Here is a 20,957-nt window from a genome sequence, read left to right as displayed (position 1 = left end):
CAAATTTAAACCTTTCTGGAAACATTTAGCTGCAGTGATGGCTCTAAGATGAGTGAGACCTGCTTCCCCGGGGAGATGGGCCAGATGAACACAGAAACGGGAGAAATCTGGGTGACTTCCCCCTGCAGAGCCCCTCCCAGCTGGGCAGCTGGTGTGGACCCCGCCCTCCCCGCGTCTACACAGCAGGGCCAACCCAGCCTCATTCGGTGCAGACGACCCGAGCGCTCAGGGCGTGGGCCCAGGCAGGCACAGACTGTCACCACTCACCAGGGTGCGGAAAGTCCCTTAGCCTCTCGAACCTACACGTCCTTGTGGATAAAATGAGGGTCGGTTTATGAAATAAACTGTCCAGCTCATAAGACCCATTTTCCCCCAGAAATCATCTCACCCCAAATATTCCATGCCTCGTGGCCATCGGATGAATTTTCAGTCTCTTCCATTCAAGCTTCTGTTCCTCTGCTAATGAACGGGTGAGGGACACCAATAGGACCACCCCCGCAGGGCTGTGTGCAGATGAAGTGAGGTAGGTACTGGGCGCAGTGCTTGGCGCTCAGTAGGTGGTCAACAGCTGTTAGCTGCTGTTACAATGGCACTAGGCGGTAAGTGACCCCCACGGCCTGTGGCCGAGTCTCAGGTACCCACAGGAATCTCCAGCCCCCGACGCAGGAAATGCTTCTGGCTTCTCTGAATCGCCCTGTGATATAAGACATGGCCAAAAACAAAACAAAAGACACACGGGCTCTGGAGTCAGGTCAGGGTTCGAATCCCAGCTCCTCTATAAATTTGGGCCAATTAACTTCACTTAGCCTCGGCTTCTTCAACTGGAAAACTAGGACATTTATTCCCACTCCGTGTGTCGTAATGAGGAACAAAAAGGACTCGCTCGTTCATTCCCAGATCTGAACCTGGTTTGAGCTCCTGACTGCACACCGGCCCCAGGGGCTGGGGACAGGCTGGCGAGTGAGAGCAAGGCTGACCTGGACAGGCTGCCAGCCTGTCCTCGTGCCCACGATTTCTGCACCAGGAAGAGGGCTTGGAACCCCCCCCCCATTGCATTTTTCAGCTTCATTTGCAGGAACAGTCAGGGTCTGAAGCCGCAATAGTCTGCGTTCCTGGGAGACAGGTTTCCTCCTGGAGCCAGCAGGGCAGCTGCGGGTTTTCCCTCCCTCTTCACGGAGCGGCTGTATCTCCCGGCATTAGCTACACCTCTCAGTGTTTGGGGAGTAGGGACAGAAAGATCTGTTTCCAACCATCTGGGTTTGGCAAGAACCACAGAACACTTTGCCAATCGACTCCCTGTCCACCTGGAAGCAGTGGGCGCTCCCGGAGCCATCTTCGTCATGTGTTTTGGTTTTGTCTACACCTAATTCATCAAAACGTTGCGCGAAGGCAACAGGGGCCTGGGCAGCTTCTGCCCTCCGTGAGCCATCAGAATCCCCTAGCATCCCTGGGCTCATGAAGAGCTCCCGAAAATGCTCCTCACCCCCACTCGGGGCTGCACTTGTTGCCAGGCCCCAGGGAGCACTGCTGTGCCCACCGCCCCATAAAGTCTCTCCTGGACATGACTTGCATCTTCTGGCTCTGACGCCTCTCTCCCTGGGACTCAGAAAGCTGAGGAATCTCAGGGCTGGAATCCTCGCCCTGTTCCCCCAGGACCTGGTCCCCAGACACGCTCACCCCCACCTGAAGACCCACAGGGGACACTGATTGTCTCTTCCCAACAGAACATCAGCTCTGTGAAGACAGAGAATTCTGTGCATCGTGTTCACTGTGCTATCTTCTTCCCTGCAGCAGAATCTGGCACATAGTAGGCTCTTCATAATTATTGTTGCTGGAACAAATGAATGAAGGGGAAACTTGCTTAAAGCATCACCTACTATGTATCAGGCACCATGCTTGATACTGCATGCAGATGACTTTCTTTCTGCAACTACACTGGTGACCTGGGGTCCCTACGCCTACTTATGGGGGAAGAAATAGGCTCAGAGAGGGTGGTGACTTGCCCGATGAATGACACACAGCCAGTAAGGGTGAGAGCAAGGGTTTGCACTTGGGGCTGACGGGCATCGAAGGCACACAGCTTCCTGGACCATGTGCCTCTCTTCTTTAGGTCGGTGAATATCTTAAGTCCCAAATCCCAGCCAAGCCACCTTGCTGACCCCCTGAGAGGGGGGCCTCACTGGAGCAGTGAGAACAGGACAGGTCACACCACTGCAGCTCAGAGGCTCAGACCTAAAGGCTTATCTGTTGTTCGTGTCACAGACCGGTGTGGGTTAAGTGGCCCTCCCAGGCGGCTTTGCTCAAAGAAGGGACTTAACACGTGGCTTTTGAGATTGGAGCAGAAGGGGACCAAAGTGCTGGAGGGCTGGGTGAGATGTTTCAAAGAGCCAGGCCTAGAAATAACACCTTCCTTCCACCTCGTTCCATTCTTTCCAGGCACTGGCCCAACCTCACTGCAGGAGAGCCTGGGAACAGAGTCTGACTGTGCTCAGAGGAAAATCAGCGCTGAGCCCTGGGCGCTCACACACCTGCCTTCAGAACCCTGTCTCTCTCTCTGAGTCTTAAAGCCTCCTTCAGCTGACCCTGCTAGGCCCACAGAGCCCCAGGCACAAGCGAAGCCCCAGAACCCTGGGCATATACAAAGAGCCCCTGCCCCTGAGCCCCCAGGCTGAGGCAGAGACTCCACAGGACACCAGGTGACACTTAGACACTTGCCAGAGGCTCAGTGAGCAAGTGGCCTGGGGCCACTCACGAACCTCCTCCCAGCCCAGAGGAGCTGCAGGGAACCTCTCCTCCTATTCAGCTCTGAGCCCTGACCCCATTCCTGCCCCTGCCCAGCCAGGGACCCCATTATGATCCTCCCTGGGCCCCAGGGCTCAGGTCGGGGAAACCCCAGAGGCCCCGGTGAGCCTGTGCAGTCTCTGTTCTGGCTCCAAAAGCAGGATGTCTAGCTAGAACTTCCAGAGACAGGGGTCTTTCCATCACTCAGCAGGACAAGGCATCTAAGCCCCTTGGGGCCCGGCCTTCAGGACTAGCCTTCAGGTGCCAGGGTGGCCTGGACAGGCTTCAGGGGGCCCTGACCCTACCAGGGGGAGGGATGTGATACTTGGGATGTCGGAAGACCCTGAGAGACCCCTTGCCCCTTCCCCCCCAGCCACCCCACAAAGCTGGGACATTGCGGCTACTGCTACATCTTGGGGAGATCCCCGCCAGTGTGAGGTTAGTGTGACCTCTCTGTGAACAGTCCAAGGATAGCCTGTCCCTGACGGGAAGTGCAGCCCATCCCTGGAGTGGCATCCCACGAAAGAAGGAGACCCCCTGGGCTGTGGATGGAGATCTCAGAAATTCTCCCCACATTAGTTCCCCAGGTATCCCTGCTAACCTGCCCTAGATCAGGGCCCAGGAAGATGACACCTTCTGAAGGAGCATTTCCCAAAGTGGGGCCCCCAAAGTGGTTCCCCAGTGAAGTAAGTCTGGGGACTGCTGCTTACTATAGGCAGCTGCCCTCTGCCATAGTCCACTTTGGAGAGTCACCTTAACCTACAAAGGCTCTGAGAAGTCCTGCAATAGAGACCTGTTTTATTTAGCTTGGCACCTCCCAAACTTTGACCACAGAATCCACATTGCACTCATTGCCTAGTAACAATCGTGTGGAAAACACTTTGAATCTGTCCTAGGCAATCCTAGAAACAGCTTCAGAAATGGATCACACCCGGCCTTGTTCCGGGGTTGGGGTGGGAGGTAAATATAACAATTGTGACCAGTGCGTGGCCAACCAGTGTCATTCCACAAAAAAGGACGCCCCTACCTGCTTTATGTTTACTGTAGCATTATCTTTACCTGGTGAATTATGTATGTATTTGTTTACATATTTACTCTCTGCTCCCTCACCCTCTTACTCCAGTGAACCCTCGAAGGAAAAAAAGTTTTGTCTGCTGTGTTTACTGTTTCATGCCCACACCTCCTCCTGCGTCTAGGACAGTGTTTGGCATGTACAGGGTGCTTAATAATTTTTGTTGGAATGACTCTGTTAATTGCACCAATGGGGAAAATAAGACACAAGGAGTGTACATAATTAGCCGATTGTCACATGGCCAGTAGGTGACGGAGGGAAGGTCTGAAGCCAAGAGTCTGACACCAGAGCCCAGACACTGACCCCTCTGCCCGGCTGCCCCCACCGGCACCAGCTACACAGAAGAACCAAAGCCACAGGTTTCCTTAAAGGTGGTGGCCTGAGCCCAGACCCACAACCTGCCCCTCCTCTGGTTTCCACATGACCTCTGCACCAGCCCCTCTCTTCACTTGTCTCAGCCCCTGCCCCAGGCCAGCACCTGACAGGAGACCAGGGCACCTAGACCCACCCAGTGACACCAGGGAGGCCCCAGCAACTGGACCTGGGGTGACGCTCTGGGCAGCCAATGCTGGATCCTCCTCGAGCAAGAGAATTCTACTGAGAGTCCAAGAAACTCGGCGTGACCGCTTCCAACCCTCCCCTCCCCTCAAAACAGCCGCCAGATGAAGCTAAGCTCAGAGCTGGCAGAGCTGGCCCTGCCCCACTCCCCCGTGACCTTGACCAGCAGGCCTTGGCTTCCTCTGCAGAGAAAGGAGAGGAGAGGCCCACACTGTTGGCCTCGAGGCGACAAAAACACGAAGGGCCATCAATTTGAAAGTGCTACAGGAATGTAACACCGGTGCAGGGGTATGGGCATGACACTGGGGATCCCCGAGGCAGAGGGGATCGGGAGGCTTCTCAGAGGCTCTGTTGACCTTTGACCTGAGTCTCCAAAGTATGAATTGGAATTTTTTGGCTACAGATGAGGCTGGAAAGGAAAGTTCAGGCAGACTGCACAGACCTTGGAAGCCGGGGGGCTTCTTCCTACAGGCAACAGGAGCCTTGGAGGTTGGCGTTTACTCTCCTCCAGGAAAGGTGTTCAGAGCAGGTGGTCTGGGACTGGTACAGAAGGTCCAAGGGGCCCCCATACTCCCAGGTTCTTTCTGCTCCAGTCGCTTCTCTACCTGCCTCCTATATTCAACATCACCATGGTCCAAGGCTGCCGTTAGAGCTCCAGCCTTCACATTTGCTTTCCTGGCAGCCGGGCCAATGAATGGGAGTGTTGGACAAAATACGCACACCTCAGGCAGTCGGCTCCTTTCCAAGGCCCTCTCCATTGGATTGGCCAGAAAAGAGTCTCGTAGTCAGTCTAGCTGTAAAAATGGATTGGTAATGTGGCCTTAGTTCTGAGCAGTAATTTGCCATGCTACATATGAGAGATCTGTAGCTGAAGAAGTAGCGAGTGATATTGAATAGACGTTTGGCAGTCCCTGCCACAGTTGTTTTTGGTTGCAAGACACAGAATCCCTGACATCCAGACTTGATGACTTCCTGGAAGTCTGGAGGGATATGTCCCAGGGTTGGGCTGCTGACTCAACAATGACGTCAAGACCCAGATTCTTTCTATCCTTTGTTCTGCCAACCTCAAAATATTGGACATTAAGTGAATTATTATTAAATTAGTTAATATTTGTAAAGCACTCATGTTATATAAAAATATGTTCAGTGTATCACCTCACAATGGCAAGATGACTGCCACAACTCCAGCCATCTCATCCTGCCCCCATATCATAGGCTGTAGAAAAGGGGAGAAGAGGGCAACAGAGTCTTCTCCTTGGGCCAGTCTTGTCTGCTGTCAGGGAAGACGGTCTACCTCAGAAGCACACGTCCCCCATCAGACCTCCTCTCCTGCCCCCTTCACTGGGATCAGGCCTCAGCTGCATCTGGACCAGTCACTCCTGCAGGGGGTTGAGGCTGCCATGACTGACTTAGATCAATATGATTCACTGCCAAGGCTGGACCTGTTGCCACCCAAACAAAACCAGGGTTCCAACAGCAAGGCAGAGGGGACAGGCTGGCGGGTGGCGAGCCAACCTTGCCTGCCCTCCTTCAGAAGAGAGTGGAGGTTGGCAAAAGAGAGGGGGCAGCTGAGACTGTGCCAGGGAGAGATGCTGAGGGGAGGAGCGTCACACGGAGAAGCCAGGACAGCCTCCCGGTGCAGCCCGGGCCCTGCGCGGTCACCTTTCCTGCGAGATGGGGCGTCCCCGGGCCCTGGGCCAGGCTGGGCCTCGGGAGAGTGGGCAGCCCCTGCGCTGACTGGAAATTGCATCAGGCGCCCTCGGGCCCTGCCACCAACAATGCACTGTGCTCATTTCATCTGTCCCCGGGGCGGGGGCTCCGCGCGGAGTGTGTCAGGAATTCTGTGTTTCCACCCTGGCCCGAGCTTCCCAATTTATCTTGTAGTTTCATTAAATCCCTGGCCACATACCACAGACATATTTCTCAACTAACGGCCTGTTGCAGGGGCTCCAGGCCGCTGCAGATTCACAACCTTCTCGGCCTGGTTTTCTTTTTTAAAATCAAATTATTCAGCGCTCCCTCCCTGCGTCTCACACGGTTCACTTAGATTAATAACAGTGGACATTCTGCCTGTTAGGTACCGAAAGCAGCGAGCCAAGTCCAATTCCACATACTGCGTGATGGAAACTATTTCTCCCGACCCCGCGGCCAGCCACGGGCTTTGCTCTAACAGCTTAATTAGGATTCAAGACTGTGTCCAGGAACCCAGCGCCTCGGCGGCCAGGCCCGTGTTTACAGACTTCTGTATCCAGTGCATTTCTGGTTTTGTATTTTGCAAGAGGGGAGGAAAGGAAATGACACAGAGAGAAAGACAGAGAGAGCCAGAGAGAGAGGGTTTTTAATAACAGGAGGAAGAAGAAGCCTCCAAAAGGCGAGCTGGCAGGCAGGTGGGAAGACGGGGACAGTGGAAACGCAGGAACAGGCAGGTACCGGAGCCTGGAAACGCGCAGACCTGCTGCCGAGGTCAGAGAAACGAAAGGCCCTCCGCCCTCCCCACGCGGGGCCAGCCGGCCGCGGACCTGTCCTGTCCTTCCCTCCCGATGGCGCCTGCAGTCGAAGGTGGGAGAATTCAAGCTGGATTCTCTCTCTGTTGTGTCCCAGCTGTGTGGCCTTGGAAAAGTCACCTCACCTCTCTGTTAGCCTTCTCTTCTGGGGGAGTCATAATACTGATTCACAGAATTGTGAGGTTTATACTGTAAGTAGGAGAAAAGCATCTGACCTTGCCAGGGCCCTTGATAAATATGAGTTGGTTTGAGTTAAATCTGAACGCAGTGGACTTTTTAAAAAAAATTTATTTTTTTTTATTCTTTTTTAAAAAAAATTTTATTAAATTTATTGGGATGACAATGGTTAATATGAACATATAGGTTTCAGGTAGAGCCCCATGGACTTTTATGTCACCCTAGATACGACGTTAGAGTCTTACAGCTGGACAGTGGAAAGCCCTCTGAGGAGCTATGGGTACAATTTACACTCCCTTGGCCTCGGTCTTCTCATCTATAAAATGGGTTGATTAGGTGTATATAAAGCCCTTAGCTCGGTGCTGGCATGAGGTAGGTAGGTGGTTAAACCTGGGAGTTGGCAGAAAGTGGTCTCAGCCCATCGTGCTGATGAGGAATCTGAAGCCCACGGGCAGGAGATGACACCCACTGATCCACAGTAAATTAATGAAAGAACTAGGTTAGGACCACCAGCCAGTAGAAATAAGCTCCCAGGTGAGGGGCATGTAAAGGGATCAACAGAAGTCAAAAAAGGTATGATCCCTCGACCACATGCTGCTGAGGAAGAATTTGGGGGCTAAAAATAAACAACTTCAGATGGGAAGGGCAGATGCCAGGGGAGAAACCCTGTTAGGAGTCTCAGCTTGTACCTGCTTCTTTCTTATCAATTGGAGTCCTCAATTCGGTCAGTGTCCTGATGGCCCTTGGATAGCACCTCAGAGCACCTGGCCTTGGGCTTCCCCACCTGGGGACCCTCCCAGCCGGATTTCAGGCACTACCATGGAGGACACTCATCACAGGGTCCGAAATAGCAAGACGCTGGAAGCCCTCTGCGCGAGGGAGGGTCGGTCACGCGAAGCTTGGGGACCCAAAGGGAAGATACGAGGCAGCTGTTACAGTGGCTGTTTATAAAGAATTTTTAATGAAACAGGAAAAAACACTTATGATCTAATGTGAAGGAAAAGATACAAAAGGACACAAAACCGCATCCACAATGATTTCTACTGTGTAAAATAAGTGTGTGTATGGGGGTGCGTGGGGGGGGGTCCAGTCTTACCAGACTGCCCAGGAAATACGCCAAACTAATAACACTGCGTATACCAGGACCGTGGAACCAGCCGTGATCTACCCACTTATATTTTCCTGCATTTTACAAATGTTCCGCCATGAGTATGTATTACCTTTGCATTCAGAAAGTGCTATTTAAATGTCCTATAACACATAAGACAAATGTTCGTGAACCCCTGCAGCGCAGCAGGATCTGTCCCCGCTCCTATGTAAAGCCATTCCCACCGGGGGTCTAAATTCCAGCCCACCGTTGCGTCCAAGGGAAGTGACACGCACACGAGGGTGCAGGTCTTTCTTTGGATGCATTCATTATTCATGTCAAAAGATGGCTTGGAGACAATGACACTTTAAAAAAAAGAAAGAGCCCAGCCGGCGTGGCTTAGTGGTTGAGCATCGACCTAGCATCCAGGAGATCAGGGTTCGATTCCCGGTCGGGGCACATGCCCGGGTTGCGGGCTTGGTCCCCAGTCGGGGGCGTGCAGGAGGCAGCCGATCAATGACTTTCCCATCATTGATGTTTCTCTCTCTCTCTGCCTTCCTCTCTCTGAAATCAATAAAGATATATTTTTTAAAACTAAAAACAATAAAAAATTTAAAAAGGAAAGAGAAAGGGCACTTTCAAAATGTACAAGGGAGGCCGGCTTCAGGAGGGCCAGCTGGCCAAGCACGAAGCGCAGGAAGATGCCAAGGAGGGGAGGCGGGGTGGAGGTCAAGGGCAGGTTTCAGCTGTGGGCAGAGTGAGTTTGAGGCGTGATGTGCAGCAAGGTGACTACAGTTAATAACACGGTGCTGTGCACTCGAAAGTGGCTGCGGGAGGCCGTCAGCGCTGCGCGCAGAGTTAGCTCCGTGAGCGATGGAGGCGCGCGTTACCTTGACCTTGGCAGTCACTCCACAATGTGAATGTGCATTAAATCACCATGCTGTACTATTTAAATATATACCTTTCTGTTTTACAGCTATTCCCAGTTATTCTTCAGAAAAGTTTTTAAAGAAAGAACTTAGGGAAAAAAGGCTGCAAAATTATCAACATTTCTGTTGCAATAATTAATTGCAACACCCCACAAAGTAGCGCTCCAAGCAACATGGACTTCAGATTTCTCATAAATCTGCAGGTCAGGAATCCAGGCAGGGCAAGTACAGGCGGTAAAAGCAAAGAAACAAAACCCGTACGAGCACACACGTGGGAGCGGAGATTATACAGTGTCAGTGGGATGTATAAATGCATGGACACGAGCCGCGCTGATTTGTTCTGGGGACTGGGGCTGGATTGGGGGAAGGGGTAAAATGGACTTCAGCCTTGTCTATAACGGACTCACGCTTGTAGCTGTATCATCTGGTATCTAATGTATTCACACATTACTTGTATAATTATAACATTTTAAAAAAGGAACTTCGCCCGACAGGGCATGGCTCAGAGGTTGAGCATCAACCTAAGATCCAGGTGATCAGGGTTCGATTCCCGGTCAGGGCACCAGAACTTAAAAAAAAAGAAAGAAAAAATAAAATAAAATAAATAAAATAAAATAAAATAAAAAAGTAACTTCCAGGAACATAAATGGGGATGCAGAGCCATTTCACTTTGAGATCACCCATTTCAACATCTTTTCCTCAGACTTGAAGACATCAAGGCTCAGAGAAGGGAACTGACTGACCCGAGCCCGTACAGGGTGGGGAGTTTGTACTAAACCCAATGGAGTTCCAGGCCAGCGTCTTTCTACCTTGTCACACTGTCCCCCTCAAGCTGAGGCCACCAAGCTACCTTCTTAGCATTAGATGATGTCCACAGAGATAAAGAGCTGGCGCCTTCGATGTTCTCATTCCCTCCCTGGTCTCCATCCACCTGCCCGGCCATCCTCAGGACACAAGAAGAGGGCTGGACCGGGAGGGAGGAATCAGCTGGGGGCTGTTCTCTGCCCTTAACCTCCTGTGTGACCTTGGGTGAGTGGGTGACAGACTCAATGGTCTTCCCGCTTCCTTCCACGTCTCGGGTGCTACCCTCTGTGAACTCTGCCTGTGACCAGGTCCATACGTACCCTCCGAATGACCCTAGATCTCTGCCTCCTGTTCGTAATTAAGAGAAGAAACCACCAAATGAGCATATGCGTAAATATATGCGGCCATGAAGTCTTTCTTTCCCTTTTATGTGAACTATTTTGGCCTAATTCTCTTTTTTACAAAAAGCACGGCTAATATTTCATGGAGAGAGATAAGATCTCCCTTTAATATAGTTAGCTTCAATTGACCTTGAACTGAATCTACAAATTTCTTAGAGGCGACCCTCCATCAATGCTTGGTACACATTCACAAATAAATGAACTGAGAAGATGTCTATTTAGATAACTGGTCTGATAGAGGATCCAAAATAAAGGCAGATGTCCAGGGCTCACGAGGAGAGGCATGGAATCATGGAATCTTAGAATAACAGAGTTTTCGTGTGATCGAATTATAGAATCTCAGAGTTGAACGATCCAGAGCTAGAGGGGGCCCTGAATGGGAAAAAAAACCCCGAAAGCGTTAAACTGTGAACTCTTCGGGGAAGGGGTTACGGATTGGTCATTCCTGGCCCCGAGCCTGGCATGCAGTAGGGCATTCTGAATCTTTCATAACAATTGAGTGTTAGGAAGTAAAAATGTGAGGGAAAGCCGGAGAGGGAATTGCTCATTCTGCAAAGCTCTGCTGCATGCCTACTGTGCGTCAGGCCCTGTGTGACAAGGAGGGCAGGGAGGTGAGTGAGCACAGACCCTGCCCTTGTGGTGGTTCCAATGTACTGACGTGACTGTGGGTGGGGAGGATTCTGGGAAGATTTCCCGAGTCCAGGACCTTTTCCACCCACGCTGCTTGTTCAGGGGGCCCATCACCTCCAGGGCCTTTGACCTGTATCTCAGAGAGAGGAAAGAAAAAATTTTAAAGGGAATATAGCTCCAAATTCAATCATTTATGCTTTTTCCCATATACAGTTATAGTTCCTAATTAAAATAAGCACCCATATTTGCCATTTGGCACATACCAGGGTTTTGTGTTTGGGTTTTTTGTTTATTGTTTGTTTCATGGGCTTTTTTGGTGACGGTTCTAACATAGGCCAAAACATAAAGGACACAGACATAGGGGTTCACACCACCATTCCCCAGGAAACTTTAGTGACCACCACTGACTCTAGCTTGGGCCTGCCCTGCAGGGAGGGCCCTATGCCCTGCACAGCAGTGTTTCCAGGAAACTCAGTCGTTGGCCATGGGGAACACTCTGCCACTGAATGGGTTTGGGAAATGCCAGTTCCAAGAAAAGCTCAGCATGTGCTTTACTACAGGACTTCTCAGAGCATTTAAGGGGCTTGAGGTTGCAGTGAATCTCCACAAGAGGTATCCAGGATGCAGCTGGGAAAAGGTCAAGAAAATCAGAGACCCTAGATTGAATGGAACAGAGTGGACCCTATGGAACGAGAGGCAGCAGAGCCCAGGGAAGACTGAAACAAAATACCCAGTCAGGCCCTTGAGTGGCCCCATAACGTCCCTCAGGCAGGACACTCTGCCCTGTTCCATGTGCTTCGGAGGCAGACAGGCCTGGCTGGAATCTCTCCTCTACCCCTACTGACCCACACATCCCATAAGCACTCCGACTCTCAGTTTCTTATCCGAATACAATACAGACATTGTTTTAATGAGAAGATGAAGGAATGTGTTTCAGGTGCCCGCACAGTTTGTGGCACCTGGAAGGACCTTACATCGGAGGCTAGTTGTCTTAGTCGGGTTCCCACAGAAGCAGACACGGAGACCAGAATTCATGTGCCAGTGATTTACTTGGGAGGAGATTCTAGGAAACACCATCAGGCCCTAAAGCAAACACGTCCCCACCACAGGTCAAGGCTCAGTTCCACGTGGGATCTCCGGAAAATGGTGCAGCTTACATGCCCGAGTGATCCCCCTAAGGGGTGAGGAAGCTGGGGTGTCGACCCGCCAACATCCACTGGTTATTGGTCGAGGGCTGCTCCAGGAGGCACTGATCCTCGGCACCTCCAGGCGGCCTCGCTGGCCTGCGGAGCTGACTCCAGGCACAGAGAGAAAGCCCAGGGCGAAGACAGACGCGAGTGACAGCTGTCTTCGCCCTGGGTGATGACAGCTGGGAGCTGGGCAGGTGTGTGCTGAAAGGCCAGGTGTCAGGACAAGAGCAGAGCAGTGGCAGCCCCCACTACGCGCCAGCATTGTCCTCAAGAAGCCTCGTTAGCACTTAAGGAGCCCCTCCAGGCAGTGGGCATGGTCCTCCTTATTTAACCCTCAACAAATCTAACCAGTGGGTCTCACTGCTATTCCAATTTTATATTAACATGATCGAGGCCCGCGCTGGCCGGTGTGGTGCAGCGGTTAGAGCGTCAGCCCACACACCAAAGGGTTGCATGTTCCATTCCCGGTCAAGGGCACATACCCGGGATGGAGGCTCGATCCCCGGGCCCAGCTGGGGCGCATGCAGGAGGCAATCAATCGATATGTCTCTCACATCTCTCTCTCTCTCTCTCCTCCCCTCTCTCCCTCCCTTCCACTCTCCCTAAAACTCAATGGAAAAAATATCCTCGGGTGAGGGTTAACCAGGTAATTGGGGCCCGAGTTCACGGAGCTAGATTTAAACCCAGGCTGACTCCAGAGCCCAGGCTCCCGCACACACTGCCTCTCCTGAAGGATGCACAACGCAGCTAGTTCGTGGTCAAGTGAGATCCAGGCCCTGAGCTGTCCGCATTTCACCACTGCTCGGTGGGATCTGAGCTCCTTGGCTACGGCTGTCCTGGGCATGCTGCTTGGGCTCCCTGGGCCTCAGTGTCTCCAGCTGTAAGATGGAATAATAAACATACCTGCTGTACAAGGTTATTGCCAAGGTGAGCAAGAAACTAAGTTCAGCAGCTGGCATGCAAGGTGGTCTCGGTGAATGAGAGCTATGATTGCCCCCCGTGAAAACCTCAGCATTCTCAGCTCTAAAATTACACACACACACACACACACACACACACACACCTGTATCAAAGGCTCTCTTGGTTATCAAGTGAGAAGGTACATGTAGATATTACTGTTTCCATCATATGAAAAAATGGAAGCTGAGAAAAGTTATAAAATATTTTATTACGGTGGGAAGGACTTTAGTCCTGACCCGTCACTTTCTGTGTGAGTAATGTCACTCATTACCATGTTATCTACGCAATTTCAGATACTGTATTTTTTCAGGTTTTTTTGGGAGGAGGATGTTGCTTTTGTTTTTGTTTTTTTGGAAGGGTTTTTATTTTGCTGTTGGTATTTCCTTTTTTCATTCATTAAGAGCATATTTTTATTTATATCATTGAGCATACTTATAATAACCGCCTTAAAATCTTCGCCTGCTAATTTCAATATCTGCCAAGTTGGAGTCAGTGTCTGTTACTCTTCTGCCTGGCCGGGTGGCTCAGTCGTTGAGCGTTGTCCTGTGCCCCCAAATGTTGCCAGTTCGATTTCTGGTCAGGCGCATACCTGGGTTGCTGGCTGGATCCTCAGTTGGGGATCAATGTTTCTCTCTCACTCTCTTCCTGTCTCTAAGCATGTCCTCAGGTGAGAATTTAAAAAATAAAAATTAAAATACAGTTTAAAGAATAGTCATATATTCCTATTTCCTTGAGTGTCAAGGACTTTTGGATTCTCTCCTAGGCCATGCGACCATCATATTGTAGAGACTCTGAATTCCGTCGTTCCTCCAAAGAGTGCTGGTTTTGTTTTGCAGGCGATTTGAACATAGTTGGGCTCACACTTCAAACTCTATCTCTTGGGCAGCAGCTCAGGTCTCATTTCAGTGCTTTCATATTTAGCTGAGCTACTGCTCGGGGCCTGCCCAACAGCCCGCCGGAGGTCTGAGTCAACGCCCTGATCGTGCCTGCCCACCCCTCGCTCTCTCTGTTCCGAGATTCACCCCACCCTTCACTGTAGACCAGCTGCCCCCCCACCCCACCCCACCCCACGGTGCACCGGGGAGACATGAAAGGTCAGTAAGATACAGTTTGCAATACAGAAGGGAACCAGACACTTTATTCCTTTCGAAAACCCCAGTGCTCTGCTCACAACACAGCAGGTGCCCATTCAGTGTTCGTTGAACAAATATTGACTAATCGTCTATCTCAAAATCAGAGCAAATCGGACACCTGAGACAGAGATACAAGGGGTGTGGACGAGGAGGGGGGGCCGGGGGAAGAAAGGCTGCGCTGGGTGGGGCAGGCAGACAGTGTGCAGGGAAGCTGCTGGAAGGTCCAGCCTGACCGTTTCCATACTTGGGCCCACTCGCTCCCTCCGCCTCTCCCCGGGGCTCCTGAGGATGCCCGGGCTCCCCGGATTCCTAGAGGAGGGGAGAAGCCAGGCCTGTCCCCGCAGGTGGTCCCTCGGGCCGGCTCTCCTCTCTCACAGAGCCACATTCCCGTCTCCTAAGCTTCGCCTCCATCTCAAGGAGAAGGTCATGGACAACCAGCCCGTGCGCGCCCACGGGCCGCCGTCACCGCTCCTCGGCCGGTGCCTCGAGAGGCTTCAGGTGGTCGCCCCGGGAGGGAGGGGAAGACCCACCCCCCTTAATTAACAACCTGAGACGAATTGGAAACAGCTGTGAATAATTAGACACTTTAAGTGCTGTGAAGGCGGAATAATTTCTGCAGCCTTTGTAATAAATCTTATGCTGTCTCATTCCGATGCTGGGCTGGAGCTTTTTTTTTTGCCAGGGGTGAGTTAGCACATTACTCATAAAAGAAACAGTATCCCTTTTGTTTGGGCTGGGTCTGTTTAATAACAAAAGAGCCTCTCGCAATTACAGGGGCAGGGCGGTGACAAAGCAAGTGCCCCCGCGGCAGGGCCGCGCTTCCCGGGAGCCGCCACGGTCCCCTGACCCGCTGTCCTGCCCTGGGCTCGGCTTCCCCGCTCTCGGTGGCTCCAGGTTGCGGGGTTGCGGTGATAAGAAGGGAAAGCTCGCGTCAAACAAAACGACCCCAAGCCCACGCAGCACTGAACTTCCACGGGATTCCAAGAGTTTGTCCGTTTTATCCCAACGTATTTCCCAGAGAGAGAGATTAACAGAAAACGCCTGTAATTAAAGATCAGGAAAGGAATAGAGGTGGCCCCTAGATCGCTTTCTTCATTTGGGGGAAGACAAGTCCCACAGCGAGGAACTGATGTGGCCAAAGCTACCAGTGAACCTGTACCAGGATCAGGCCTAGATTTCGACAGTCGGCTTTGGATTCTGCGTGGCAGCCTCCAGATGATTAAATAACCAAAACCACTTAGAGCTCCCTTAAAGGGCACATATAGCCGCTGTACGAACACACTGCAAGGAGTAAGAGTGTGAGCTTTGGTGCCTGTCCTGGTTCCAATCCTGGCTCTGCCCCTTCCTACATGCGATCCCGGGTAAGCCATTTTACCTGCTTAGGTCTCAGTTTACCCGTCTGTAAAATGGGTATGAAGTAGCTTCTGCGGTCTGTGATGAGCATGGATGAGAGAATGCATATTAAAATCTCATTAACTATAACTGCTTTCTCCACACTGGCCCCCATGCAGAGGAGCAGGGCTGGGGAAAGGCACACGGATGGACTATCCTTGAACTCTTGACCCAAACCCCAGGTGGCCTCTCGGGGCCACCCAGAAATTCTTTTTTCTTTATCCTAATCATTTCTCTCCGAAGTCATCCTGTGCCTCCCTCTCCTCAAATTGCCAACACCCTCCGTTCTCTGCTTGCTCTTGACTGAGGACCAGGCGTTTATTTTATTTCACTGAAACGAATCTGAAGCAATTGGAGGCGAGCTTCCAAATGACCCTCCCCGAAGTCAACCAATCTACTTACCTCGGTATAGTCTGCTCTCCTTCCAGGTAACAAACCAGCACCCACGCTCTGATCTAAGCCTTTCCTTCCCTTGTGCTTGATACAAAGGAGCTGAGCAATTGGCCCAAACTTAATAGCCAGTAAATAGTAGAGCCAAACTTTTCACCCTGGGCCTGCTAGAAAGTAAGTTCTGGGAGATCTTTTTTCTCAGTTCCCCTCAGAGAGCCTGGTATAAGGCAGACACTCAATAAATGCCTGTGATGAGTAAGCGAGTGAATGAATGAATGAATGAATGAGCAAGCTATGGGTCTCTGGACTTCTCATGGGACCAGTGACTTACCAACTGTAGCTCCCCGTCTCTTGCTCCCTGTCACCCCAAGGGCAGAGGTCTCAGGTGTGTGTAAGGAGGTAGGAGAATGGAGACCCTGGCAGGCAGCCACGAGCAGAAAATGGCAAGGGAGCTTGCCACGTGTCCACAGCCCTGAGAAGGAAAAAAACCCCACATCCTAGGGTTTGGTGACCCAAGCCAAACTTTACGTTCCACAGAAGAGGAGCATTTGAACCCTAAGCTGACACATTAATGTAGAAACTAGTCCAGGACAAGTGAAACTAGAAAAGGCCACTCTGAAGAGACAGTTTCTGATTCAAGGTGCACAGAATTCCTACAGGAAGCAATTCCTTGAGAGATGAAATTGCAACAAAAAATTACAAGCCACCTAAAATTAAATCATTTTAACAGTAAACAAGAACCAAAGAGGAGAATAATCCCAAAATGACTATTAAAAACACAGTATTGTAATGACAGAAAAGGGTCAGTTGGTTCATTTTCCTAAAGGGGAACCGAGCGGTTCAATCAGCCATAGATGATCAGGCCTAAAAGCCCAACTCCACTGTTTCCCAGCTTCAGTCATCAGCACACAACCTTTACAACTTTTGCTCCATCCACGAAAAATTTACATTATTTACCTATTTTTTTCTTTAAATTACCTCCCTTTAAAATTCTTCATTAACTTAAAAGGAAATCATAGTGATGCATAATGCCCACAAAATCATGGCTTTTCCGCGCTAGTTCTCTTGTTTTATTAAACATTAATATAAATATGTAACTATTATAATATTGAAATGATTTGTTCATGGACTAAAAGCACCTCATGTGTCACCAGAGCCATATCAACCAAGCTTTGGAAAATACTGGCCTGGAGCAACCCTCTGGTTTCAAAGGTTAGAAAGTAAAATGTTCCCAGAGGTCAAAGAGCATGTTGAGGACAGAGCCAGGGCTGGGACCCAAGTACCTGCCAGGGGTTGGCTCCTGTGTTCTGAGTCATGTCACCACCATTCGCATGTTTTTCTTACATAACTTTCATATCTGTTTGCAAAACTCAGAACTTCTTTATGCGTTTTTCAAAATATATAAATGGCCTTAAAAGGCAGGAGGAGTTATTTCCACCAGAGTTCTCGGGAAATCAAACCCGTCTTCATGCATGCTAATGACATGGGAAGTGAGGGACAGGCCTTGGAAATGAGGGAGAAGCGAGCCTGTGTGGAATGAGTCAGAGCAACAATAGTGCTAAAGTCGCCTTTAACGGGGGAGCTCACAGGGCTTTGTTAACGTGAAGTCATTCACAACACTCTGGAAGAAATGAAAGGGAGAGAGACTTCCCGTACCTCTAAAATATTCTTCATCTGTGGCTGAGCTGGAGCCTGCCTCCTTTCGAGCAACCGCATAGCAAAAGAGATGTTTACAGCATTTTTTTACTAAGCTATGATTAAACCAACTTTCGGCTATCTTTGGGAACAAAATTTCCAGCCCCGTTCGTTCACACACTTCAACTCCACCTCTCCACTCCCACCCTGCTTGACCTATGAACTCTCCAAATAAAACATCTCAAGGTCAGTGTTCGAACTCCACAGAGCATCACTTGAGGCTCCTCTGAGATCTCACAGGCCAGCCTGGGCCGACCGGCCACCACTTTCATGCACACTGGACCTGCACATGTGCTCGTGTAAGTTAAGGGGGTGCCAGCTGCTGTAACAAATAAGTCCCCAAAGTTCAATGTCACAGCACAAAACTTCACTTGTCACTCCCTTAACAGTTCAGTGTGAGTGTTTCAGGTTGGTGAGCAGTGTTCCTCCATGTGGCTCTGCCATTCCCTGGAATTCAGAATCCTCTAAACCCAGCCACTGGACAGGGGAAGAGTTCAGGAGATGATATACCTCTTTCTTAATCATCTCAGCTCAGGGATGGCAAACACCACTTATGCTCACATTCCACTGGCAGGAACAGCCATTTGGTACCCTCCAGAGGGAAGGCAGGCTGGGATATGTGGCCACTGTGCAGACAATCCTCCTTGCCGGTTCCCTGGCTATTCCTTCTCTACCTCTGGAGCTCCTATCCATCCTTCAAGACTCTATCCATCCTTCAAATACCACCTCTCCTCCAAAGCTGTCACTGATGTCACAGACAGAATTAACCGATCTCTTCTTCTCATTCCCATAACATTCTTCTCAGTTAGAAAGCACATCAGGTGCCCAAGTGTCTGATCTCTTCTGATGCCTGAGCCCCCAAGAACGAGGTCTGTGTCTTATTCAACTTCGTGTCACCAGTGACAATTAGCACTGTTCCTGACATAGGACACTAGACATTCAGTATATGTTTATTGAATTAAATCAACATATGCTCATAAAATTCATTAATAAGCATTTAGTGAGCTATTACTCTGCTCCCAGGGCTGCATAAAAAGCAGAGGAGTTCCCAAATAAATATACAAGTCATCTTTAGTTCTAAAAGTTAAAATTTAAAGCAAAATGCTCTGCAAACTTGGGCAAAATTCAATAGAATGTTGGGGTGCCTTAAAATTCCTTGCAAAGGCAAGTAGAAATAAAGGGGAGAATATGTACAATTCTCCCCTTTCTCCACACTACTGTTCTCCCCATTAACAAGGGTAAGTAAGAACTGTTTGCATAACTAAATGACATCAGGTAAGGAGAGGGAGGGAGTCAGGAAGGAAAATTGCATTGAATTCAGGTTAGGGCAAATTTTTTTTTTTTTTACTTTTTATTTTGAATTAATTTTAGACTTACAGAAAAGTTGCAAAAATAGTAGTGCCCATGTATCCCTCACCTAAAGCAAACATCTCATATAACTATAGTGCAATTATGAAATCCCAGGAAGTCAACATTTGTACAATCCTATCAGCTTATCTAAAGACTTTATTCAAATTTCCCATTTTCCCACCATGTCCTTTTTGTGTTCCAGGATCCTGTCCAGCACCCCACATGACACTGATTTATTCTTTCTCTCGAGTCTCCTGCAGTCTCTAACAGTTCCTCCATCTTTGCTTGTCTTTCGTGACCTTGACACTTTTAAAGAGTATAGATGTGTCATTTTGTCAAATGGATATGGCAACATTTTTGATAGAGATGCTGTTCTAGAAGATAAGAAACTAAATCCGTGGGGCAAAGCTTATAGGCACACATCTCCGCCTCCAAAGGTCAGGACTCAGGCACAGGGATCTCCAGAGATCCCCTTGCCCTCCCGCTACCGTTGAAGCTCACCTTACCTGTCCCCATCTCACTGTGGACAGAAGCTGTCTGGGTGGGAGTCCCATGACTACATTTCTCCAAAGGTGGTACCTTCATAACAACTTTTAAGATAACATGTTGAAATGATGACTGTTAAGACAATGATGAAAAGATGACAAAGGAGGCAGTGTGAAAGCAAGACACCGAGACATCCTGGGTGGCCAATCAACATGAAGGAGACCTTGTCCCTATCAAGAGTGAGTGTGTCACCTTTGGCCCAGCTGTCCCGCTCCCTGCATTGCGACATCCTCTCCATCCTAAACACTGAGTTCTGGCACTGCCTGCTCTCCAGCCTTCCCCTACAGGGGCTGAGTTGATTGTCCCCACCCCCCTGCATCCCCAGAGTCCTGGATGTAACAACGGAGAATGGAGAAGTGGGGACTGCAGGAAAGCAGAGGGTCTGGAAATTAAACTCTGCTGAAAGACTGACTATAAGACTTGTCAAGTCATTCGATAGAAACATTCCATGAGATTCTGTGAGATTATTGAAGCAAAAAGAGAGATGGCTCTCTCCTGTGCTTCCTCCTGGAAGCATTTGATCAATTTAGGGGAAGCATGAGATTTAACCCATTTACATTTATTGTCATAACTGGAATTTTGTTCTTGTGCTCACCACCTTGTTTTATAAGATTTTTAAATGATTTCTCCTTCTTTATTTTGCTTTGATCCCCCCCCCCCAAATGGCTGAGAAGGTGTACATGCCATTTAAAAACCTTCTGTACACACCGATACCCACCTCCAGCTTCAAGAAGCCATCTCCTCACTCTCACTTCCAGCTTTAACCTGGGGGTAGCCACCCTTTTCTTTCTTCATTCAATAAATTTTTAATGGATATGTACTCTGAGTCAAGTATGGTGCAATGCCCCATGAATTAGAGATGAGCAAGGATTATAAGGTAGGGAGGGGGAGACCCTAAGCAAGTAAATATCAATAATTACGTGAGTAATTAATCCATCAATAATTACATAAGTATAACTGTGATAACCATACAGCTGCCTTCAAATCCTAATGATGGACAGCAGTCGAAGGGAAATATAACTTGACTTGCTCGCAAATCCATCCCTCTAAGTAAAGGGTCTCCACAGGTCCAGGTTACTTCTTATAAGCTGTGCTGTTTTTCTGGGAAAGGTGAGCTACACATGCGCCCTCAGAATCATTTTGGGATCTGTTGTGTCTCTGCTGGAATCCCTTTCTGACCCGTGCCAGTCACCCTCCCCTAGCTGCCAGCCGGTGCAGGGTCTTCCCTGTTTCTACCTCTCATGCCCATTTCAATCAGGAGGAATCCCTCCCCATGCTCCTTACCGGGAAGAGGCACAGTTTTTGCTTCCATGTAACCCCAGAAACCAGCACAGCCACTGGCTATCGAAACAGTGGAA

Source organism: Miniopterus natalensis, chromosome 1 (genome assembly GCF_054644295.1).
Source record: "Miniopterus natalensis isolate mMinNat1 chromosome 1, mMinNat1.hap1, whole genome shotgun sequence".
Lineage (NCBI taxonomy): Eukaryota > Metazoa > Chordata > Mammalia > Chiroptera > Miniopteridae > Miniopterus > Miniopterus natalensis.
The sequence above is the reverse complement of the archived record's forward strand: the minus strand, read 5'-3'. Positions refer to the sequence as shown.